This window comes from Periplaneta americana, chromosome 17, assembly GCF_040183065.1.
Source record: "Periplaneta americana isolate PAMFEO1 chromosome 17, P.americana_PAMFEO1_priV1, whole genome shotgun sequence".
In the NCBI taxonomy this organism is placed as follows: domain Eukaryota; kingdom Metazoa; phylum Arthropoda; class Insecta; order Blattodea; family Blattidae; genus Periplaneta; species Periplaneta americana.
Window position 1 is genome coordinate 96,792,219 of NC_091133.1, and position 27,246 is coordinate 96,819,464.

At 34.6% G+C, this 27,246-nt stretch overlaps 7 non-coding genes across 7 annotated transcripts; all 7 read right to left on the reverse strand.

Moving 5' to 3' along the window:
- Window positions 1-2,213: 2,213 nt before the first annotated feature.
- TRNAD-GUC (transfer RNA aspartic acid (anticodon GUC)) lies at window positions 2,214-2,285 on the reverse strand. Its single transcript has one exon. It is a non-coding gene; the product is annotated as a tRNA-Asp (tRNA).
- A 323-nt stretch (window positions 2,286-2,608) lies between these two features.
- Window positions 2,609-2,680, reverse strand: TRNAD-GUC (transfer RNA aspartic acid (anticodon GUC)). The gene has a single exon. It is a non-coding gene; the product is annotated as a tRNA-Asp (tRNA).
- A 213-nt stretch (window positions 2,681-2,893) lies between these two features.
- On the reverse strand, window positions 2,894-2,965 carry TRNAD-GUC (transfer RNA aspartic acid (anticodon GUC)). The gene has a single exon. It is a non-coding gene; the product is annotated as a tRNA-Asp (tRNA).
- A 213-nt stretch (window positions 2,966-3,178) lies between these two features.
- On the reverse strand, window positions 3,179-3,250 carry TRNAD-GUC (transfer RNA aspartic acid (anticodon GUC)). Its single transcript has one exon. It is a non-coding gene; the product is annotated as a tRNA-Asp (tRNA).
- A 323-nt stretch (window positions 3,251-3,573) lies between these two features.
- Window positions 3,574-3,645, reverse strand: TRNAD-GUC (transfer RNA aspartic acid (anticodon GUC)). The gene has a single exon. It is a non-coding gene; the product is annotated as a tRNA-Asp (tRNA).
- Window positions 3,646-3,858: 213 nt separating this feature from the next.
- TRNAD-GUC (transfer RNA aspartic acid (anticodon GUC)) lies at window positions 3,859-3,930 on the reverse strand. Its single transcript has one exon. It is a non-coding gene; the product is annotated as a tRNA-Asp (tRNA).
- Window positions 3,931-4,143: 213 nt separating this feature from the next.
- Window positions 4,144-4,215, reverse strand: TRNAD-GUC (transfer RNA aspartic acid (anticodon GUC)). Its single transcript has one exon. It is a non-coding gene; the product is annotated as a tRNA-Asp (tRNA).
- Between the last annotated feature and the right edge of the window lie 23,031 nt (window positions 4,216-27,246).

Genomic DNA, 27,246 nt, shown 5'->3' on the forward strand with positions numbered 1-27,246 from the left:
ATGTAGTCAGTGATAGTTTAAATCAGTATGATTGGAGTGAAATGCTAATAAGGTTATCTTTTAAGCTGTTCTTAAAGGTGTTTATTGTCTTGCAGCCCCTAATACTTTGTGACAAGGAATTCCATTGACGCGAGGTGGATATTGTAAAAGATGATGAATAACAAGATGTTCTATGAAGAGGTATACTTAGCGTGCCACAGATAAGTGATCTGGTATTTACGTCGTGGTTAGAGTATAGATAAGAGAAACGAGACGAAAGGTAATTTGGTGTTGAAGTGTGCAGAATTCGAAAGAGTAAAGACAAAGAGTGTAAAGTTCTACGTTCTTTAAGTCGGAGCCACGAGAGACTTGCGAAGGACGGTGATATGTGATCATACCGTCGGATGTTGCACACGTATCTGACGCACATATTCTGAGCTCGCTGTAACTTGACTGACAATTCAGAACTTAGGTCACTTAACAAAACGTCACAATAATCGAAGTGCGGCGTTACTAGGGTTTGCACTAGGGTAAGTTTTAGTTGCTGGGGCAAGAAGTTTCTCAAGCGACTCAAACAGTGAATGGAGGAACTTTTGGCGTATATTGGAAAGAGAGAGAGAGAGAGAAGGGGGATGTTTTGTGTGTTTTTGCTTGTTTTTATGAGTTTTTTGTGTGTGTTTTGTGTGTGTTTTTTGTGTTTGTTTTGTGTGAGCGTGTTTTTTTTGTGAGTACGTGTGTTTTTTGTGCGTACGCGCGCAGGAGTTGGCTTCGTACGAGAGATTTGATGTTATGTAACAGTCTGTGAATAGTTCAAACTTTATTCTTTCTTAAAGAAATGTTCTCATTATAACAAAAACATAACAGAATTTGTTTTCGTAAGCTGTTGCATAAAATCAACCCATTTTCTTTTACAATGCTCTCATATGAATGTTAACAATAAAACTTCTTCTGATGCTAATTTATTATCATAGACGATTTGAACATATTATTCTTAGGTGGTTTCCCCATCGTGAGTTGTCATTGTAATTAAATTATAAACAGACCAATTTTCTTTAGATAAAATAAGGTAATTAAGAAAATACTGTGTAGACTGATATACTTTTCCTCCAACGGTAATCAAGTGGAAATAGTAAGTTTTATAACATCGGTTATATTATTGTACTATAAAACCGTCCTTTTTGTATACAATTTCAGTCGAAGACAAAGTGGCCGCATTAGCCACATTTATTCAGTTGATCAGTAATAATTGGACGTTATCAATCTTTGGTAAGTTTTAGAACACAATAAACAAAGTCCGTTGATGTAAACAGATCCTGTAGCAGAGGGATTGTGTTGTCAGTGGATTTCAGTTTCTATGTGTAATCTGTGAGCCTACCTGAAGCCTACTCTCTTCCCTCCGCTCGCTTTGTGAACAAAGTAGCGGTATAGTAAAAGTTAACGTAACCTAAAATCATGTCCGAAGTCTGATTATATGCCTTAAGTTCACTTAAAACTGCAAAACATAAACATAGAGCAGTTTAGTTTTCTTTTTTGTATTTCTATATATTGTCTTGTCTCTTATCTCATCCGAAGAGAACTTACTGTTAAAAGCAACATATATCATTTCCGTGGAGGTCGTTGTAGAAACCTTAAATTTGGTATTACTTAGGACAGACATTATTTACCATTGTTCATTACTTCTTAATGTCATTGCCCAGAGGAGAATTAATAAAGCCTGAGTCGTTACATTAGATTTGAAATCTATTATTGCAACAATCACACTCCGTTAGAAGTACAGTACATAGATATATCTGTTAAATTGGTTGCTACGTAACATTGAAATAATAATATAAAAAACTAACAAAGCATAAATTATTGATAATCGTTAGGGCATACATAATACAGTAGAACCCCGATTATTATCCACCACACTATTAACCGATTGGCGGATTATCCGACTGTATTTCTCTCGCTCTTTTTTTTTCTACAGAAACATATGAAGTAGATTCTATTGTACGTTATATTAGTATAGGCCTACGTTTCATTCTAGAGCGTGTTATTACAAGCATTTACACTTACACATTTTGGTGTACTGTTCGAGTTACCATACTCTACAACTACTATATAAAATGAATTCCATGAGTGTCAAAAGAAACGTGTTGTGCTAAGTATCGAACAAAATGCAAATATGCAAATCAAGATTTCAGGTATAACTCCCTGTAAAGTTGATTTGGATAATTTCGAGGGAAAAATTGTTCCGGAGCCGGGTATCGAACCCGGGACCTTTGGTTTGACGTACCAACGCTCTACCACTGAGCTACCCGGGAACTCTAGCCGACACCGATCCAATTTTTCCCTCTATATCCACAGACCTCAAAGTGGGCTGACAACCGTCAAGCAACCAACTTCGAGTGCACACTAACTCCGTGTGACTTAAATTGTGGTTTTCTGTTAACGAACAGTGACGTGTATTATGCAAATCAAGATTTCAGGTATAACTCCCTGTAAAGTTGATTTGAATAATTTCGAGGGAAAAATTGTTCCGGAGCCGGGTATCGAACCCGGGACCTTTGGTTTGACGTGTATTATGCAAATCAAGATTTCAGGTAAAGTTGTAAAGCTGATTTGAATAATTTCGAGGGAAAAATTGTTCCGGAGCCGGGTATCGAACCCGGGACCTTTGGTTTGACGTACCAACGCTCTACCACTGAGCTACCCGGGAACTCTAGCCGACACCGATCCAATTTTTCCCTCTATATCCACAGACCTCAAAGTGGGCTGACAACCGTCAAGCAACCAACTTCGAGTGCACACTAACTCCGTGTGACTTAAATTGTGGTTTTCTGTTAACGAACAGTGACGTGTATTATGCAAATCAAGATTTCAGGTATAACTCCCTATAAAGTTGATTTGAATAATTTCGAGGGAAAAATTGTTCCGGAGCCGGGTATCGAACCCGGGACCTTTGGTTTGACGTACCAACGCTCTACCACTGAGCTACCCGGGAACTCTAGCCGACACCGATCCAATTTTTCCCTCTATATCCACAGACCTCAAAGTGGGCTGACAACCGTCAAGCAACCAACTTCGAGTGCACACTAACTCCGTGTGACTTAAATTGTGGTTTTCTGTTAACGAACAGTGACGTGTATTATGCAAATCAAGATTTCAGGTATAACTCCCTATAAAGTTGATTTGAATAATTTCGAGGGAAAAATTGTTCCGGAGCCGGGTATCGAACCCGGGACCTTTGGTTTGACGTACCAACGCTCTACCACTGAGCTACCCGGGAACTCTAGCCGACACCGATCCAATTTTTCCCTCTATATCCACAGACCTCAAAGTGGGCTGACAACCGTCAAGCAACCAACTTCGAGTGCACACTAACTCCGTGTGACTTAAATTGTGGTTTTCTGTTAACGAACAGTGACGTGTATTATGCAAATCAAGATTTCAGGTATAACTCCCTGTAAAGTTGATTTGAATAATTTCGAGGGAAAAATTGTTCCGGAGCCGGGTATCGAACCCGGGACCTTTGGTTTGACGTGTATTATGCAAATCAAGATTTCAGGTAAAGTTGTAAAGCTGATTTGAATAATTTCGAGGGAAAAATTGTTCCGGAGCCGGGTATCGAACCCGGGACCTTTGGTTTGACGTACCAACGCTCTACCACTGAGCTACCCGGGAACTCTAGCCGACACCGATCCAATTTTTCCCTCTATATCCACAGACCTCAAAGTGGGCTGACAACCGTCAAGCAACCAACTTCGAGTGCACACTAACTCCGTGTGACTTAAATTGTGGTTTTCTGTTAACGAACAGTGACGTGTATTATGCAAATCAAGATTTCAGGTATAACTCCCTATAAAGTTGATTTGAATAATTTCGAGGGAAGAATTGTTCCGGAGCCGGGTATCGAACCCGGGACCTTTGGTTTGACGTACCAACGCTCTACCACTGAGCTACCCGGGAACTCTAGCCGACACCGATCCAATTTTTCCCTCTATATCCACAGACCTCAAAGTGGGCTGACAACCGTCAAGCAACCAACTTCGAGTGCACACTAACTCCGTGTGACTTAAATTGTGGTTTTCTGTTAACGAACAGTGACGTGTATTATGCAAATCAAGATTTCAGGTATAACTCCCTATAAAGTTGATTTGAATAATTTCGAGGGAAAAATTGTTCCGGAGCCGGGTATCGAACCCGGGACCTTTGGTTTGACGTACCAACGCTCTACCACTGAGCTACCCGGGAACTCTAGCCGACACGGATCCAATTTTTCTCTCTATATCCACAGACCTCAAACTGGGCTGACATCTTAAAAAATGTGTTGAAATATTCATATTATGATTATTTTTCAATTTAACTTCACTCTCTATATTGTACGCTGATGTGCTGTAGACAGTACAATATACGCTGCATAATGAATACGTCCGAATGGATAGCTCAGTTCGTGAGTAGAAACACTTATTGTTAATATAGTATTGTATTTTGATGAAACAAAAACCTAATGAAAATTATCAAACTCAAAATCGCGGTATTTCCTAGTTTACGTAAATGGATGAACTGCTTTTCTTTCCTCCTATACTTAGTGAAGTGATTTGTTTGTATTACGCCAGTATCATCGAACTCCAGTCCCGGAAGGGGGCAGCAAACGGTGTTTTCGGTTCTCATTCCGTTAATCCAAAGTTATGGCCAGGTTAATATTAGAAATGTTAGTAAGAATAAAATGATGTCCCTGTATTTCTAACACTTTGAATCCCAATTGCCAATTCCTCCTATTTATCACTTAATATCATATTTAAAAGTATGATGTTTTCCCATAATATTCTATTTTATGTTTTTCAGTCCAAAACCTATCATATATTTTAATTTAGAAATTGTTGTCAGATTATGAAATATTCTAGTACATTAAGCTAAGTACTTAAAATAGTATCTGTAATATAAGAATAAACACGTATTTTTTTGTCGAAATTGGATTGTATATTTTGAAGCCAGAAACTTTTCTCTTTCCTATAAATGTAGCCTATCTGAAAGTGAAATAGCAGAATTTGGAAAGAAATTCTTATTAACATTTAGGCATTTGGATTAATCGTTTCCACCCATTCTCCCATATACAATCTCCCGAATCAAATATCACGAATATAGGCTATACATAGCTACCCGAACGGACAATGTCCCGAATCCAGTCTCCCGAATCAAAATACCCGAAGAATTTTTCCCGAATTAAATATCCTGACAAAGCCCCGAAAAAGGGAAAAGTTTTTTATGTATGACAACTACAGCGAAAACATGGAACCATAATTTCGTGTGATTTTGTTCGTCACGCGCCAAAATTCATATTATTGGTAATCAGCGTATTTCCAATCTCACCGGACCGATGGACAACAATGACGTCACGCTGCAGCGAAATAGGAACAAAACTGCTGGAAGGTTCGATGGCTATCATGGCGGCTGTACAAATTAATGTCTGTGCTACGCTAGCAAGATTTTGCGAAATTTCCGTACTGTCATCTCGTTCAGAGAAAAGAGAGCATAAACAATTTATTTCTCGAATCAGTGCAAATAATTGGTCCGTTGACATGTTCGCTCATAAGCCATTAACATATTGTTTTTACGTTGTGCTCATTACAAACAATACAGCATAATCAAAGCAGAACACATCGCCATGACACAACAGTGCATGAAGTCATTCGTCTGCTAATTCCCGCCCTATATAAGAACCAATCAGATTCACTGATGGCGGCTGATGGAGACTGCCACCACCTCTGCAAGCTGATGAAACCGGTGCGACATCGGTGGAGCATCATTGACGTCATCGTTGAAATTCGGAACATCGTGATGCCATTAGATTGCTCAGCTCTGACTTTCGGAATACGCTCAATGAAAAGCCACACTTGATATCTGGATTATACAATTAAGGTTTGTCTCCTCTTTATTCGCACAACTCTTCACTGTGTTTGGTATAGCGGGAAGACAAAATCCGAACATGGACGACCCCGTACCAAGTCTCAAAGAAGTCATTGCTGCTGAAACCTGTTTGATATATTTACTCACAGTACATTTTTAAACACTATTGACATTGGCTATAGGTAATTATAAATAATTAGTAGCATAGAATCTAGGGTTAATAGTACATGCTAAATTGGAGTAAGTGCCCTATTTCTGTTTGTAGGATGTTCAAGTTTGGCCTAAATTTCTTGAAAAATTTTGAGGCCTACTTGTTTTGAAAATCTATATTATGTTACAAATTGAGTATTATGCACAGTATATAACTAGCCTATTTTCCCAAATAAATTAACTGCCTAAAATCCTACATTTAAAGTTAACAAACAGTTAAGAATCTGAATAATATTCAAGGGAAAAATTGTTCCGCGATCGGGTATCGAACCCGGAACTTTTGGGTAAGCGCGCCAACGCTCTACCACTGAGCAATCCAGGAACGATACACAATCCAAGTCCCTGATTCGATACCCAGTCCCGGAACATTTTTTCTCTCGAATATTATTCAAATCGGCTTTACAGGAAGCCAAACCTGGAAGCCAGATTCGCAGTTAAGAATCTGTTAACCAAATTAATTTTGAAGACCTGAAAAAACAATATTTAACTGAGGGTCACGAAACGAACTGGCCACCATACCCCATTTTCTCCTGGCCTAGTTGCCTCATAAGTGGTACCTTCTTGGTATCACTTGTGAGGTTCAGACCTGTCTTCGGACAGTTGACTAAATAATAATAATAATAATAATAATAATAATAATAATTATAATAATAATAATAACAATAATTCCGAAAATTTAAAATACCGATAATGTAAATTGTAAGCTATACAATTTTAATAATGAATCCCCTTGACAAAATTCTGCGTACGCCACTGCTCCTGTTAATGTATGTATGTATGTATGTATGTATGTATGTATGTATGTATGTATGTATGTATGTATGTATGTATGTATGTATGTATGTGTGTGTATGTATGTATGTATGTATCACACTGCAAATAGTAAATACCCAGTAGCAGTGGTAAGTAATTACACTCAATAATGACCATTAATAATAAACACAATTAATAAAAAATACAATTAATATTAAAGTAGTAATATTATTAATAATAATTAATAGTAATACTAATACTAATAATAATAATAATAATAATAATAATAATAATGAGCATCCTAAATTAAATGAAGCACTATCATTTAAAATAACATTTAAAGCAAATCTAATTTGTATCTTAATCCTAAGTTCGAACTAAAAACCACGAGTAAGATATGTTCATACATGCACAAGTACCTTTTAGCACTACACTCATTTCACTGTCAACTCACTCACTGCACTGGAACTACTACACATTTCACTGATACTATCCAGATTTCACTAACACTTCAAGAACCTTTCACTGTTCAAATACTTTGAATTGCCACTATAAACTATAAAACTTCACTGACACAACATACTTCTTCACTGATACAACAGTTCAAATAACAAAACATCAATTACACCTTTAAATAATATGCATAATAGACTATACTACAGTCGAACTAAAACCCACGAGTAAGATATGGAATAATAATAATAATTTATTTATTTATTTATTTATTTAGAATATTAACGTGCAAAAACAACAGCACAAGGCCAATTACAGTTTTGCACGATACAAAACAGAACAAAACAACAAATGATGATGAGAATGAATGATAGAAAATGGCAATGAGATGAAATACAAACAATATAATGGTCTACATCAATCATTGATCAAATAATAATTATAAAATTATAAAATTAGTACAATGAGAATTGAAATAATGGAATGGTCTACATGAATCAATAGACCAAATGCAAGAAATATATGGACAAATAATTATTAAAATTAGATCAGTGAGTTAAAACTCAAAGATATACTACACATTAAATGGATCCAAGTTGAATCCATGCAAATTAGCATATTTAATGCATCTGCAGACCGGAGAGAGAGATTTAGGATTCTTATTATAAAACAATTTATGAAATCTTAAACCATTAGCAGGAATACGAAGACTGATATTGCTTATGAAAGATTCACAATCAATATCACCCTTAATGACTTTGCAAAAAAATAAATAATCAAGATCCTGACGTCTGGTGAACAAACTACCGCAATTGAAATAATTGCATTTAATCTCATAGTTATAATCGGAATTTGGTAAAAATCTATAAGAACACAAGGAAATAAATTTTCTTTGGATATTCTCCAATTTAGCCGAGTCAGTGGAAGTAATGGAGTTCCATACAACAGATGCATATTCAAGCTTGGATCTAACCAACGTATAGTATAAAATTAATAAACACATAGGAGTGGAAAAAGAATAAGTTATAGACCTAATTAGACCAAGCATTCTTAACGAATGGGTATAAATATATTGCACATGATCATGGAAATATAATTTTGAATCAAGTAGGACACCAAGATCTCTAATACAATCTTTCCTAGTAATTACGACATACTGAGAGAATAGTTAAATTTTAGGGAGATAGTTTTCCGTGAAAAGGAAATAACAAAAGTTTTGGATTGATTAATTTTCATTCCATTTTCAACAGACCATTGTGAAATTGAATTAATGTCATTTTGAAGAATTTGACAATCAACCAAACTATTAATTTTACGAAAGATTTTGAGATCATCCGCAAACAAAAGGCAGCTAGAACTTATTCTTTTACTTATATCATTTATAAATAATAAAAATAAGAGAGGTCCCAAAGTAGACCCTTGAGGAACACCGCATAAACTATTAAATGGAACCGAGAGAGAATTACCTGGTCGAACACAAGACTGTCTATCTGTTAAATAATTTTCAAACCAATTAACGTAGCTAGTGGAGAGACCAAAATTTCTTAATTTATTTAATAAAATTTTGTGAGGAACAACATCAAATGCTTTGCTAAAATCAAAATAAATTGAGTCAATTTGACCTTGATTTTCAACTATAGGCATTAAGAGATTAAGATAGGAAACTAAATTAGTAGTAGTAGATTTCCCTCTTGTAAATCCATGTTGGGCCGAATTGATCTTATTTTTAACATAAAATGAAATGTGTTTGTGGATAATTTTTTCAAAAATTTTAGAAAAATTGTTTAGGATAGAAATGGGTCTATAATTAGTAACACTGTTTTTATTACCATTTTTGAAAACTGGAATAATGGATGCTTCCTTCCAAAGTGACGGGTAAATTCCTGTTTTTAAGCTAAGATTGAACAAAAAAGTTAAAACAGGCAAGAAAATATTAGAGCAACCCTTGATTATAAAATTAGGAATGCTATCAGTACCTTTACATTTATTAGGCTTTAGCTTTTTAATAGCTTTATTTACATCATCGAATGTAATATTAGGCAGGGACAAACAGTCAGTAATATTAGAATCATAAGTAATGAAATTAGAGTTACAATTTTGTTGAACAGATTTAAATTGACTAGCAAATGCATTTGCAATTTCTTTTTCATCTGTGATGTGAACGCCATTTATTATTAGTTCTGTGGGATTACTATTAGTTTTTCGAAAAGTTTCTACATATTTCCAAAATTTATTTGGTTCGTGCTTTAGGTTATCATCAATTGATTGTAACCATTTGAATTTATCAGATTTAATCATGGCTTTGACTTGTTTTCTAAGATTAGAAAAAATTTGATAATGATGATCAGTTTTATATTTTTTGTAATTTTTATGAGCTTTATTTTTTTTCTTTATAAGCTGACGTAAATCGTAATAATAATAATAATAATAATAATAATAATAATAATAATAATAATAATAATAATAATAATAATGGTTTATTTAACCTGGCAGAGTTAAGGCCATACGGCCTTCTGTAACACTCAACCAGGAGTAAAACTGCGTTACAAAAAACACTACAAATTTACAAAGTACACTACAATTTTACGCATAAAACTGAATAAGATAATAATAATGTAATGTAAACAACAAGTAAGTAGTAATAAGTAATATGTGTAAGCGGATATACAATTTTCGACTGTGATTGTTAAAATATTCATAACTGAAGAAGGTCAATGTGTTACTTGAAGGATAAACATTTTAAATTGCGGCATACCAAACTATAGATCGAGAACCACTAGTCATCGACGGACCATAATTTGAGAACTCTGTTTATGCACACACGCTATTACGGATATGCAACTCATGCCAACCACAAAATCCGTATTCACAGCTTTAATTCCGTACATAAATATGAAGCATTACTGCTAATTAACACAACGTAGCCTATGTAATGTTACAGGTCATCGCCTCCAAGCGAGATTCATTAAAGCCTATAGCCTACCTGCCTTATGAAACATTTCGACGCAAAATGAGCTCTGTTGCGGAATATTAAATACTACAGAGATGTGGTGCACCAAGTAAGGAATCAGTGATAGAGGTACTTAGATTATGTCATGTATTCCTACATGCACAGTGGTTCATGAATAAATATGAAGTGGAAGTGAAGTTACCTTGCAGATTTTCAGAACGAATTGATCATTGAGTGTAACAAAAAAGTGTAATACCATATCGGTGGGGAGTATATAGTTTTCGAAAAAAAAGAAAGCGAAAAACGTCCCTCCACCCCCCGAAAAGTTTAACATCGTTGTTCTGAATTTATTACTCTATATCAGCCGTGGCGAGAACGTGACTCGCGAGACATTGTGGCTCGTAGTGATAGCCGTGCATTTAGCTTGCTTCTAACCTCCGCCAACCCCACCCTCTCACTCACTGGTGTCAAACTCCGTTCCATTTGCATTTGTCTCTGACCTGCGAGTGGCATATGTCTCTCTCGAAACCATGTACGAAAGTTCTAAGTAGGATGGGAGGACGCATTTTTTTCTGTCAATATGATGAGAATATTAAATGTAGGATTTGTTCACAAGTATTACGAGGAAAACGGTTGTATAATATAAAACGGCATTATACTACATGTTACCGATGAAACCTTAAAAGGTTAAGTGTTATTGTTGTTATTATTATTATTATCATCATCATCATCATCATCATCATCATCATCATCTCCTCTGTACGTCGATCCTTTTTCAGCAGATGTACGAATAATGCGGTTAGCTCTTCAATTTGAACTCACTGATTTACTATGTGATGTCAAATGAAAGCTAGATGTAAGGACTTGACAAATGTTGAACTTTCAAATCTTTGCCAAAAAATAAATATCCGAAGCTTCATTCTTTCGCTTGCTCTGTTGAAGCCATGTTCGCTACAACTTACGTTTGTGAAAAATTATTTTCAACAATGAAAATAGTAAAAACCAAATTTAGATCACAACTGACAGACAAATACCTTCGTGATCAACTACGACTGGCAGTAAGTGACATAATTCCTGATTTTTGAACTTTGTCGCAGAGACATTTTGAAGACAGTTAATTTTAGGTTGTGATATTGTACATTTATTGTTCATTTCTTTCTTCGTTACACATACTAAACATTATTTTGTAGCCTTGTATTGTATAAAATTATATTTAAGTGCTTGACGTAAGGAAAATGAAACTCCGTTAATAAGTCAGACAGTTGTTTTACTTCCCCTTCTGGTGTCCGCCTCCCTCCATAGGTGGTATGCACGTTGCAGGTTACACAGTGGCTCGGCGCACGATTACATTTTCGCCACCGCTGCTCTACATAGAATCTCGACTTCTGTCAATGCTAATAGAGAATGTAATATTGAATATTTTATATATTTTTCGTACTTCGATAGAATGGACGGTTTTCGTGTAACTTAAATTGCAACACTGATCAGCTGTTCTCAACTGTCTTTTGATGGGGGTGAAGGGTAATTTTTTCCACTGTTAGCTGCCAGGTCTTCTTGAGCCAGTATTAGATGAAAGTGGGTGTTGAGTCGACTTCCTATGTTAAGTGAATTTTGAGTTATCATTCATCTTAGAGTATAGCGATGACGAGATTTTCTAACTCGAAATATCTGGCCATTATTTTAATTTACGGACACACGTACTGCAACTTCTGTGTCGCTCTACGTTTGTTTGCAGAGATGTTTCCGGGTAGGATAGTACCACAGTCTAGTATATACAGTCGCGAAGCTCAATACGTAGTAAATATGCAAACATTAGTTAGTTGCTCACCACTAGGATCGCTAATATCGCCTCATTACAGGCAATGCAAAATAGAACCGTCACAGTCTATTGTTTCTAACACCCTCAAAACTCAATCTTAGTGACTGTATATAGTAGACTGTGATAGTACCTAGTGCAGACATATTCATCGTTGTCTGCAAGCTGGTCCGTGACACGGGTAGCGTACTTCCATCATTTCGCAATCGCGATCGACAACGACCTGAAGAAATTGTTGACAAGGAAGAGGAGTTTTTAAATTTAGTGGAGAAAATCCCGGTCGAAACAATCGCGACATCCCTCGCAATGTTAAGGTATCGCGTTGGGCGATACTTTGAATAGTATGAGAACTATTGTAGTCCTTTCACGTTCAGTGAATGCAGTGTTTAACTCTAAATGACTTTCCCCCACGTCTGGTGTTTTCTGAATAGCTACAGGTTCAATGTCAAGAAAATGCAGATTTTCTAACAAATGTACTGGCGACGGACGTGGCGACTCTTCTATGACGGTGCACATCTCACATCACTCATGCTGTGCGTCGCCAGTCACCACTCATCAATAAAATTTCCGAATCGATGGATCAGTCGTTTCGGCCCGGGTGACATGGCCTGCCAGATCCCCAGACTTGAACTGCTTTCTGATATTTCCTTTGATTTTTATCGGTGTAATTTAAGCATGTTTTGCTTAATTATCAACAGTAATCTCACTAGAAGTTTTGATTTATCTAGAGAAAATCAAAACTCGAGTAGGATTTAATTGACTATTACACGATTAGAAGAAAGTATATAAAGATTAGGAGTAACAAAGTACTCCAATACAATAAAATATTAAATAGCTTACGAAAATACAACTGTCTTCAAATGTATTATTGTACCATCTCAACATTACGCTAGATGGCAGTAGTGTTTTATGATTATGTTTTCTTGTTATCAGTTGTGCCAACTATGGAATCTTCATTGAACTCTGTGGAGGGTTACTAGTCAAGAAGGTTTTGTTGATTCAGTTTCATTTGTATTAAAACATTTGCATTCCACTTCAATCATCCGGATCCCAGTAATCAACGTCACTTGACAGATGATTTTCAATACATCTTAGTATTAAACAATCTCTGATACGTGACTATCCATAAATATCATATAGCGGAAGCTATAACAAACATAACCTAAATAATCTAAACAAGTGTTAGAAAAGTTTTAATTAGGGATGATGAAGTAAACAAGAAAAGTTTTAATTAACGATGATGAAATAAAAATAAACATGAATAATTTTAAAAGAAACAATTATTGAAAGTACAATTTTCAAATTTGAATGTTTTAGTGGTTGGTGGTTCAGATGATTTTATATTGGACGTGTGCGTAAAAGAATTGAAGTCGTTGATGTACATAGTGTATCCCTCAACTTATTCAGGATTTCCGAATGGTGTTCTTCATATATGACCAGTGATCTGTATTAATTCTTGTTCTTGAATGCCAATGCGAATCATATTTGAAAGTGCTGTGCATAGACTGGAGTGGTTTGTAATTTTCTCTTTTTTGACGTCCAGACCAGTGCAGTTTGAAATGTTGGCAAACAAAGAAGCAAATGCTAGGGTAGTGATAAAAATAAGCAAATGCTAGGGACGCGATAAAATTCTGCGATAAGCAGCCATGATTGGTTGAAAGACGTCCTTTCGTACCGCTTTATTGGTCAAACGTAGTATGACGTAGTAAAAGTGTAATAGTCAGTATTATAAAAATATCGGTGACTCGGTGTTAGATAATCACAGATGAAACTCATCGATATATAGGCCTAACTGTCACAGTCACAATTGTTACAGATATTAGAAAATATCGTTTAGACTTATCTCTAACAGTGGCGTAGCGTCAATGTAAGCTAAAAAGCTTAGCTTCCCCAGTTAATAATAATTTCATAATAAACCTGCAGTTTATGGAGAAAATTATGTATTAATTTTTAATAGAATTTATATTTACGCGTTAAAATTGTGATGCGCAGGTCAGAATCATTTGTGATGCAGCAGTAAACAAGAAGCCTGCACACACCAGCTTCCAAGCAGACCGGTTTCTTCTGTGCAATCCACCCCGCAGATTTTCCATCCCTTTCTAACTAAACTACCATAGTCGCAAGGCTCGCAAGAAGCTAGCTTTAACATTTAAAACAAGTAGTTTCCGAGTTATCCCTTTTCGTCAGTTGTGTTCAGTGGAAGTGTTAGTGTGCATTGTGGCTGATATCATAAATAATGAGCGAAATAACAGTTCCTGACACTAATTTACTTGAATTTTTTTAGGACAATTGTATTATCAAGACTGACTTACGAACAAAAGTGTGATTTAAAAAGCAAATGACCGACTCCCTTGCTGTCAGTGAAGGACACAACCAAAAGACAGATGCATACTTACGTAATGATACTAATATTGTGATTTCTCTAAGTATGACAGGGAGTGAGCTAATGTTATACGTATACGTGTCTATTTGTTAAGAGATATGTGTAAACCGTGAAATCATATTTTACTACGTATCATTTGAGGTCATGCCTTATTGGTGTTACTTATGATGTTCCAACCAATCTTCGACTGTTGACTTGAAATTGACTACTATTTATTTTAAGAATGTATTTTTGTAATACGTTTTCTCAAATTGCATGAAAGACAACTTGAGTTAGCTTCCCCTGCTCAAAATTTCATGCTACGCCACTGATCTCTAATCGTGCATTTTGCGTACTATCCGTAGGTTGGATCGTAGATATATGATGCCAAAGTATCGTGCAAGTACGATTCAAATAGTATGGTTAGTAGAGATGGGTAACACAACAGTTATTTTGGAACTGTTCCGGTCTCCGAACTATTGCAAAAATGAACAGCAAGTCTGAACCTCCTGTTCCGAAATAACACTGTTCCGACTCCGAGCTGCTCACTTGTCCAGCTGTTGCGGCCCGCAGTACTGCGTTGCGCAAGGCGTGTTCCGACTCCGAGACAACAGAGAACAGTCGTAACTCGTTCCGTTGAACCACAGTTTAGTATATACAGTTGCGAAGCTCAATACTTACTAAATATGCAAACATAGACAGTTGAAATATGCATCCATAGATAGTTGCTAGCCACCAGGATCGCTACTATCGCCTCGTCACAGAGACTTTCCCTAGCAGACGATAAAATGTATTGTACTTTTGATATCGTGTTCTTTTGAAAAATTAACACCTTCCTCCCACTATTGAAGTACGAAATACATATGGTTTATATATTATTTTCATAAAGTATATATTATATTTTATAAACTCACCTTCCTGGATCTTTCGGAAGGATAACTCTGACCTCTTTTTCTTAGACTTTATAGTGCAACAAACGTCTCCTTGTCCCATATATTACTCAAATTAGTCTATTTTAGCCATTTACAGTTATTACAACCGATAACGAACATTTCACAGTTTATATAACTTTTCACAACAAAGCGAAATACGGCACAGTCAATGCATTTTCGATCTAGACCAGGCTGTAATATATGTTCGGGTTTTCTATTTCAGTGTATGGAGCTCAGTGAATTATTATATTATAACTTTATTGCGTATCATAGTTAAGTTTTATTTAGTGTAATGTGTCCATAAGTTCCTTTTACTCCTTGTTGCATAATATGTTGCAGAAATAATTACAAAACTGTGTTATTTTAACGTGAAGAGAATTTTACATTTTAACATAACCTTTTCGCATGAACATTTTACGTTTAGAATGGAAGTTATTTTGAGGTTTAATAAAAAAATTATATTGTGATTTTAATATAGCATATCTACCTTTCTTGATAAAGACAGAAAATTTATCATACCACTCTTATGAAATTAGTGTACGTACGATTGTTACTTCGTCTCTTAGGTAGTAGATAAATACAATAATTCAATACTCAATTGTAGTATTAAAATACTGACAAATTGAATGTGCGGAGTATCATACATGACATTATGCTTAATTATAATGTATAATTGCGAATTTAGGAATATAAGATATAGTAAACATAACCTAAAATATTTCCATATGTATGGCAGGGCATTGGAGACCACTAAAATTAGACAGAAAGGGGCAACTGGGACAATAAACATAACCTATAATTTCAAAATATCGTGCGGTGCAACTGAAAATTGTTGAATCGTGCATAAATAAATGTACAATAATTTTGCAATATTTAATCGAAATAAAGGAAGGTAGGTCTATTACACATACGAACAACGTAATTTTCACACCAAAAATAATATTACACCTTAACTCGCAAGGAATTATGTCTGAAGTGTCTCCTAATCATTGTTTTAACTTTCATTAATGGAATTACACTACATTTTAGATAAATATATGTTACTTTTTATGCATTCCAATTAATTTATATGGTTGAAACGCCGCCCTTCGTGATCGGGTTAAGCGAGTCACATGATCTGCCTTACGGCCTGTATTAGATCACGATGGCAGTGACACAGTCTATTGTTCCTAGTACACACAGCGCTCCAGGCGGCTAGCAACTATCGCGAGAAATGCAAAAAATAACCCCAAGCTTCGCGACTGTATATACTAGACTGTGGTTGAACCAATGACAGCTCCGGCTACATTGTTCTCGTTGTTCTTTATGTTGTACTTGGAACTTCGTTGGAACAAGTTGGAACTTGAAACTCTAACGTGGATTGATGGGGAAGCATGGAAATTGAAATTCTTTCAGTGTGATGATGAGCAATGACACTAATGACAGAGCGAGGTGCAATGCTTAGTTGAAATTATTACACTGGTGCAGATGCGTTCCAACATTTTACTAAGCCAGTGTAGGGGTTTCAGGTTTAACTACTGCTAATATAATACATTTATAGTTATATGTTTTTATTATTTATGAAATTATAATGTAATTATTATTACAGACAAAACCAATTTACAGACAAAACCAAATCGATTCAATAGAAAAGGTCCAACGCAAGGCAGAAAAATATGTCAAAATGGGGAAGGGACGTGGTGAGGAGATAGTAAAAGACTTAGGGTGGGAACTTCTCAAATCAAGGCGACGAAAAACTAGACTCACCGCATTGTTTAAGGCACAAATGGGACACAAAGCATGGACCGATATCAATGCTAGATTAGCAACACCATCATACTTAGGAAGGGCTGATCATATTAGGAAGTTTAAATGTAGAAAACAAAGAACGGACGTGGCAAAATTTTCTTTTGTTAACCGCACAATAGTACACTAGAACAGCTTACCTGCGGCAATCTTTCAGTGTGGTCCTCTTAAAATCAATACATTTAAGGCAAGGTTGAGAAGATTAGACTGAAAATATAACTGGAGGTGCAGTGTAATTATTTAAGTTGTGTCATATACTTAATTGAATTGATATATAATTAATTAAGTTGATATGTAATTATTAAGTTGATATGTAAAATAATTAATTTGATATGTCATTAATTAAGATGATATACAATTTAGTTGATATGTAAATTAATTAAGATGATATGTAATTAAGTTGGTATGTAATTAATTAAGGTGATATGTAATTATTTAAATTGGTAATAGTTGGGTGAAATAGAAGTACTTATAAGTTAGATTTACTTTTGCTTATCGTAGGCGTTATTATAGAATAGTTTTTAATTATAGTCCTAGGTTTATTGCATCTACTGTTTATAGATTTACGTTTATTTTATTTTATTTCATGTAATTGTAATTATTGTATATTATAGATCACTGCCACCGGGTGTATACCCAATTGTAGTGTAAATAAATACATATATACGTAACTAAGCACTAAGAAAAGTAAAAATAAAAATTAATGATTTTATTTTTTTACTAAGTAACAGGGAGTACAAAAATTACATGCTACACGTTTTAAATGTCATGTTAAATTTTTCAGTTGGTTACTGTGTCTTTATGACTTGTGTACCAAAACTGAGTGTTGCATTCTGACCTTGTATTCAATAGCTGTTTATCACCAAAGCTCGGAACTTGGGGACTTGTGTCTTTGAACGTGACTAAGCGACCGGACTTCAATGTCAACCAACTCCCGCTTCCAGCACAGAGGTACTGTCAGGTCTGCTATAAAAGTGGTTCCTGGCTGGAACAACATAATGATGATATTATGATAGGTTGAAACACGTAATTTTACAGCATATATATAAATAAACATGCAAAATACATCAAATTTACAGTTCTGCTCTGTACATTTCATTACAGTGTATGACTACATGCATTAGAAGATTTTCGAACCCATAAATTCTTCGTCTGTTAGTTAAACATGATTTGAAACGAAGGAAACTTATTCGCACGTCACATGAAGTGACGGGAGCAAACTTAAATTTTTTTATTTTATTTATTTTAACTAGCTACCTAGTGAGTACAAATTGCATTTATAAAATAAAAATATTTCTAGCCACTGCCGTAAGAGCCAGGCTCGTGTACGGTGTGGTCTTAGTGAATAATATAACATAAAATTTACAAGGACAGTTTACTAAATACAGTAAGTAACTTAATTCAAACCAATAAATACAACACAAGAGCAAGAATAAAGAAGAAAGAGAACACGAGACAAAAATGCATATTTAATATAAATTGACAATCCGACAGAAGCCAGTGATATTCAATAAAAACATGAATATAGTCGATAGAAATAAAAGGTGAAAAAAGTACATTTGTTACTATTATATATCATGGATAATTTTACAAATTTCTTTTTTAAAAGTTTCAATTTTTTAAAATTTCAAATTTGGAAAATGGTTTGAAATTTTATTATAAAGTCTTGGGCCTAAATAAAATACTGAATATTTTCACTATCACTGTTTCCTGTTCGATTTTCAGCAGATCTCGTATCTGAGAAAGATAAGTATATCCTAAATTTTTCTCGCAAATAGTTTTCAATTATTGTATCACTATTAGGGAAGGTCCCTCTACGACTTGATCTATGGCTATGGACAAATTTTCCATCAATTTAAAGGACTGCAATGTGTTTCAATGAATGCCCGTTTCCAGCTCTAGTTTATGTGTGGCACAACTTACAAAATATAAACTCTGCATTAGAAGAAAATAATGTATCTCCTCAGAATTCCTCCACGAAATTCTGTACCTAAAATTTGAGAAATGTATTTTCAAACTTCCATAACACCCATTCGAATAACACGTATTTTCTCATTCCTCAGACAGACCATTTACCTGTAATTCTCTTAATGTCATTGGCTTCGACATGACACAGTTTCTTCGTTCGTCTTCTTGCTATTCGATGTGACCACTTTCTTAGTGCATACGACTGTCCCTGAGCACTTGCAGCTTGAGCTTTGTGTACGCTGTACCTGTAACCTTACTCAAGCGCACGGCACACAAGTCCCCAAGTTCCGAGCTTTGTTTATCACTAAGCATGAAGGTTCTGTTCGTATACACAGTAAGTTTCCAAAACAGATTCCAAATATCATCTGTTGACAAGACAGAAAATAGAAAAGATTGGAGAATGCTGGGTTTGCAATGAAAGACCTGCAGAACACTAAATTAATGAATGAATGAGAAGCATGTGTGCTAAGTCATGCCGATAACGTATTTTAAGAGGAGTCCGAGCGATGAGTGCCACAAGAGCTGCTTGGGGAAAAAGGAGGGTACTATACCTCTCTTTTTGAACGACTCCCCAAAAGGAGCAGGCAGCCGCATCAATGAACGAATCCGATTCATCTCGACTTGGAACTGTTATTTAGAACATTGTATTTTTTGGTGTCATGAGCAGAATATAGAAACTACAGTTCGAATTTACATTTATTCCGACTGTGCGGGTTTATAATAAAGAAAAGAAAGATACCACATGCGGGTTTTAAGACAGAAATATATTTACATAAATATGAGGTAAAAATAAGCATACTAGATTGATTGATTAGACTAAGATAGTATACTTGAAGAAAATGAACATTTATTTCAACAAACTGTAAAGAATAGCATAATATGTAAAAAAAAAAAAATGTGTAAAATTGTACTAGGATCTAGTGCTGCAATCTAGCGGAGAGACAAGAAATAAAATCACGGATTGAGTTATTTCACTTCATATTTTTTACAAAGTTTACGAACTTCGTTGTGTATGTTGACATGCATGAAAAAAAGCCCAATCTACACCTCAGAGTCAATCTCTTGCGATTAGCAATAAAATAATTATTATTGGCTTCGTGTCCGCAGACGTATGTAGAAACTAGAAAAAAAGTGCTCGATGATGAAATTATTTTAGACGCGGTAGGTAGCATTAGACTTGACAACATATAATAATAATAATAATAATAATAATAATAATAATAATAATAATAATAATAACAATAATAATAACAATAATAATAATCTATATTAATAATAGATCTGTAGCCGAAATTTTCTGGTAATTTTCGATTTTCCAAAAATAATTGGTCCTAACATATATAATTAACCACCCTGAAACCGAAAATCGCTTTTTTGAAATTTTTGTATGTCTGTCTGTCTGTCTGTCTGTCTGTAGGTTTGTTACCTTTTCACGCGATAATGGCTGAACGGATTTCCATGAAAATTGGAATATAAATTAAGTTCGTTGTAACTTAGATTTTAGGCTATATGGCATTCAAAATACATTATTTAAAAGGTGGGTTATAAGGGGGCCTGAATGAAATAAATCGAAATATCTCGCTTATTATTGATTTTTGTGAAAAATGTTACATAACAAACGTTTCTTTAATAATAATATGAGATAAGTTTTATTGCTTGAAAAATTTTGATAGGACTGATATTTAATGAGCTAAATGAGTTTTGAAATTAAAGTAACTGCCATCTAAGGCCGTGTAATGAATTAAAAAACAAATGACTTGGTCTATAAGGGGCCTTGGACAGTAACAATCGAAAGCTATGAAAGATAGCCTACAGAAAATGTTTCTGTGTTAGTATGAAGTAATATCGGAAGCTAAATTAACCGATTTGTATAATTAATTATTATTTCATCATTGGAAAGTGTAGTTTCTCTAGATGGACATAATGCTGTAATGTTATTACAGTCACTTTTGATATAATATAATATAATATAATATAATATAATATAATATAATATAATATAATATAATATGATATGATATGATATGATATAATATAATATAATATAATATAATATAATATAATATAATATAAGTTATTTGAAGGGTTCAGAACCATAGTGGGCCAAGCGCCATTTACTGAATACGTAGAAAACAAGGGTTAAGATTAAGTTATTACCATAATTCAATGGAAACCTATAACAAGTAAAATAAAATATACACATTAAATCTAAATGATGTCAATCTTCATTAAACTATGGTTGCATGTAATAAAAATTAAGAAACATGTTAAAGGAATTGTCATTGCACCAAATGAGTGTCTCTGGACCAAAATGATCGCATTTTAATTATTTGGATGCAATTTAAATTAAGTAACATATTAAACGATTTATCCTTCTATTAAACACGAATGTTCCCTGGATCAAACGTCCTATTTTAATTATGTAATTACTTTATATTTATTTCTAACGGGTGCAGCGGAGCGCACGGGTACGGCTAGTAATAACAATACTAATAATAATAATAATAATAATAATAATAATAATAATAATAATAATAATAATAATAATAATCCTTCGTACGACAGGCGACAGAGTCAAGCCCGACTAGCCGGCTACTGGTCCCTTTTTTCAGCATGTTTTATTAGTAACGAATGCCTATTCTTTCTGAATGAATACACAGAATACACGATATTGGTCCAAATAAAACCCAAAATGGATGTATGAATACACTAATCCTAGTGCTTAAAAATGTTGTGGAATGCAATATTAGGCCATATGATTGTGGGACCATATTTTTGAATGGACATGTTAAGCATTACACACTTGGCGAAAGATTGGACAAAATCGTAATACATTTTCTATATGATTTACTATTGAATAAACGGATTAAAATGTTGTTTCAGCTAGATGGGGCCCACAGCACGTTAGGCTATATCGTTTGTATGAAATTAAATAGTGTATTCGGCATGTACTGGATTAGACGACGTGATCCTCTGTATGGCCTCCACGGTCACCAGATTTCACACCTCTAGATTTGTTCTGTGAAGCTATGTAGAGCAGCAAATATTTTTAGAGAGAATATATATCTACTGTCTAGATGGATTTAAACAAATTATCAACCAAACTATAAAAACATCTCACAAAAAATATTTTTGAGAGTGACAGGAATGTCAGGATCGAGTGAGACACTGTCAAGTAAATGAAACACTTTGCACTTTCGCAGTAGTGCACTGTGTAGTTGCACTGAAATAATATACTGTATTAAACAATCATATACCTCACTATCACTGAATATGTAATATGATTTGTCTACTCATAATTTTATTTAATTTCTCCCTTATTAATTTTAATTTCATTTGCGTAATTACTTGGTTTAACATATTATGCAGTTACTGAATATTATCATTTGCTTCTTAGTTTATCTTATGTATTTAGATTGAACCTTGAATTATCATATGCCATTACAGTTCTGTAGAATAAATTCATTTTATTTATTTCACTTTACTTATTATAGTATAAATTATATTACATTACATTATATTCTATTAACAAAAACCTACAAAGATTAATACAAGGACACAATTGTATTTTTACTAACATTTTAAATATTAACTGGCTATATCTTTGGATTGACGGTTGAGAACGAAAAGAATAACAAACAGTTAAACCTGTAGAAAAATAAAATTAAAAAAATCCAAAAAATGTTTACATATCTTAAAGATACTATTTCCCGGAAACATGGTTTGCAACCCCCTTCCACGACCGAAGTTCGATGATACTGACGTAAAATACAAACAAATCACTTTACTAAGTACATGAGGGAAAAAAAGTAGTTCATCCATTTACGCAAACTAAGAAATATCGCGATTTTGAGTTTGATAATTTCATTAGGTTTTTTTAATCAAAATACAGTACAGTATTAACAATAAGTGTTTTTACTCACGAACTGAGTTATCCATGCGGTGTCTATTATACTGTCTACAGCACATTAGCGTACAATATAGAGAATTAAGTTAAATTCAAAAAGTAATCATAATATTTATATTTAAACACATTTTTGAAAATGGTGGCTGTTTATTTCGATACTGGCTTCAGTTATTTTGTGCATATTATCGCACTATAGACTATTGCATCTAATTCCAATTACCAGTTTCGTCTTTCGTTCTAGTAACTCATGTTGAAATAATTCTGTACCTCTCTATAAAAGAGTACCTTACGTACTGTAAATTGAATCTTCACTTCTGCCCGACCCGCACAGATAAAATTACTCAGACATGCTGTCTACTATCCGTCCAAGTGGTTATGTCGCAGGACCGTGGGAAGGGGGAAAATCACGTGACAGTTAATTACTTAACGAGGCCCTTTTATTTAAGTTATTTTAAACAGATGTATAATATTACGTAGATGTCCAATTCCTAACAGGGATTAATGTTTTCAGAAAAAGAGCTAAGACAGCCCAGCCACTAGCCTTTACAGATGGGCGAGCAGAAGTAGGGGAGGGAAATCGGTATGCGACGTAGGCAAACAGACGAAAGTACCTGTGCTAAAATATGATTCAATATTGAAAGCTCTTTCGTCACTGGAAAACGCGAACATATTTCTGGTGTAGTCACTAAGTACTGTTTATTATATGCGGCCTTGGTTCTGTGTGGAGGACAATTGGAGCTTCATTAGTAGAAGGGGTGTGAGTGAAGTACATTAAAAAACTCAGGTACAATAAAAATTGATGTTAACATAAAATGATGTCCCTGTATAATTTCAGCATTAAAGAAGTGAGTGGTTGCGAAACGGATAACACGAATACTTCTTCGTTCCTTACTTACTTACAAGCTTACTGGCTTTTAAGGAACCCGGAGGTTCATTGCCGCCCTCACATAAGCCCGCCATTGGTCCCTATCCTGAGCAAGATTAATCCAGTCTCTACCATCATATCCTACTTCTCTCAAACCCTTTTAATATTATCTTCCCATCTACGTCTCGGCCTCCCCAAAGGTCTTTTTCCCTCTGGCTTCCCAACTAACACTCTATATGCATTTCTGGATTCGCCCATACGTACTACATGTCCTGCCCTTCTCAAACGTCTGGATTTAATGGTCCTAATTATGTCAGGTGAAGTATATAATGCGTGCAGCTCTGCGTTGTGTAACTTTCTCCATTCTCCTGTAACTTCATCCCTCTTAGCCCCAAATATTTTCCTAAGAAACTTATTCTCAAGTACCCTTAATCTCTGTTCCTCTCTCAAAGTGAGAGTCCAAGTTTCACAACCATACAGAACAACCGGTAATATAACTGTTTTATAAATTCTAACTTTCAGATTTTTTCACAGAAGACTAGATGACAAAAGCTTCTCAACCGAATAATAACAGGCATTTCCCATATTTATTCTGCGTTTAATTTCCTCCCGAGTGTCATTTATGTTTGACTTCTTCGTTACTTACTGTAATTATATGAAGAAGTGAGAAATGAGAATTTAACGCAGAAGTTTTTGGCTGTCGGTATCGTTCGTGTATCTTCGTACATATCCGGAAGACGGACTGGTCACATGAACACATCAACACTACTAGAGATTCGTTTTTTTTTTTTTTTTTTAGACGATGTTCTTGTGTGCAGAGCAAGGAGGTTAAGAATCACCTCGCTGCAGGAAAATATACCACATCTGTTTCAATAGAAGACAAAACAAAAGAACACTAGTAATTTAGTTTTGACTAAGGTATTAAGTGTCTCGTGAAACTAGTTCGTTTCAACTATTCACTTTAAAATCTTTCCTACGAGCTGTAGAATTCTTTGTTGATTTCAGTTCTCATCTTGATATCTGCCAATGTCATTTAAGAAAGGTAAGTGACTATAAATTTGAGTTTCTTTAATGGAGTAATATTTTACATGTTATATTTCAGGCCCGCCTATGTTCTTATATACAGTAAGCAGAGCATTATTATTGAGTATTCTTGTTTTTCTATACAACAGATACTCGAGGCCAGAAGGGTGAAATTTATAACTCGCGTCCATCAAACGCAATAAAGCAACTCGCTTTACGAGAGAGTTGAAATGTTTTGACAAGTGATGTGGAAGGAGGAAACACCGATTTTGTGTTATATCAGTGGCGTGTTGCTGAAATATACACATTTGTTATACAATTTCAGTCGGTCTTGCTTCATGTTACAGACAACAGGTACAGGTGAACTCTGTAATTAATTGAACACGAAATTTCCATTTTAATGAACTCTCTTGAAAGCTCCGTACTAATTTTCCATATGCGTGACTACATTAATTGACTCCATAGAAGTCACCTATAATTGCCTCAAAGTTAGGAGTGACGTTTATGACAGCTGTCAATAACGAGTAGAAGATATTTTTTTGATTTTGTTTTTATTCTCATGTGTGACTAGGTTTTCCATTAGGCCTATATGAACGTTATCTTACACTACCCAATATAATGCGAGTAATCAAATTCAGGGATGGGACATTCAACAAATGCCCTTTTTTATGTTCCATCATGACGTCAAGATTCTTTACAAATAAATCCGCTGAACTGTGTAGGAAGACCAAAGGGTACAGGTTAATACTATTAATTAGAGATACCAATTCCCAAACCACGTATTGGCGAATTATAGTTTTTCATGTTGCGAATACAAAACGTATATGTTTATAACCATGGATGGGCAACTCGTGCTCCCGAAGTGCTAAAAAACATTGAAAGAGAGAAAGGCAGACGGAGCCAGTCGTAGCAGTTACAAGTTGTTTGTATTTTCGCTGCAAAAGCCACGGTACGCTCTGGCGGCTCATGCAGGTGGTCGTGATATCTATTCCATAATTTGAATTTCAGAATGACGTATGGTTCAATAATTATAGTAATTTTAGACAGACTATACCTGAACACATAACAAAATTATATTATTTTCTAGCTTTGTAAATTAGTTTAGTACTGGAAACACAAACTGAATACAACCTTTTCAAGATACAAGAAAATAGCTGCAACACTTATTTATTATTACACAATTTAATATTTCTTATTATAGGGCTTATGTCTTATTTGAAACATAGAGCGCTAGAATTTACAAGTCTTTATACATTCCTCTGTTCTCAGCAAGGTAATAGTATGTATTCGCAAACAATAACGAGTTCAAGGAAGTATTTTTTACATGTCATGGCAGATGAAATAAGCTCACTTCTGAGCTCTTTCTTTACTTTGAGAGCTTTTACACTTCTTTCTTATATTAAACTCTGCCTCAAGTACATACAGTATATATGAATGCTGGGTAACTTTCGGTGTTGGACCCCGGACTCATTTCACCGGCATTATCACCTTCATCTCATTCAGACGCTAAATAACCAAAGATGTTAATAAAGCGTCGTAAAATAACCAACTAAAAAATATATATATTTCATATTATATGTCTTATTTGAAACGTAGAACGCTAGAATTGACAAGTCAGCCAGCCGTAGCAGTTACAAGTTGTTTGTAGTTTTGCTGCAAAAGCCACGGTACGCTCTGGCGGCTCATGCAGGTGGTCGTGATATCTATTCCATAATTTGAATTTCAGAATGACGTATGGTACAATAATTATAGTAATTTTAGACAGACTATACCTGAACACATAACAAAATTATATTATTTTCTAGCTTTGTAAATTACTTTAGTACTGGAAACACAAACTGAATACAACCATTTCAAGATACAAGAAAATAGCTACAACACTTATTTATTATTACACTCTTTGTTAATATTTCTTATTATAGGGCTTATGTCTTATTTGAAACGTAGAACGCTAGAATTTACAAGTCTTTATACATTAAAGAGTATTCCTCTGTTCTCAGCAAGGTAATAGTCTGTATTCGCAAACAATAACGAGTTCAAGGAAGTATTTTTTACATGTCATGGCAGATGAAATAAGCTTACTTCTGAGCTCTTTCTTTACTTTGAGAGCTTTTACACTTCTTTCTTATATTAAACTCTGCCTCAAGTACATACAGTATATATGAATGCTGGGTAACTTTCGGTGTTGGACCCCGGACTCATTTCACCGGCATTATCACCTTCATCTCATTCAGACGTTAAATAACCTAAGATGTTGATAAAGCGTCGTAAAATAACCTAGTAAAATAAAAATATATATATATGAAAGCAAAGAGTATATTTGGAAATTCTACTTAGGCAACATTACGAAC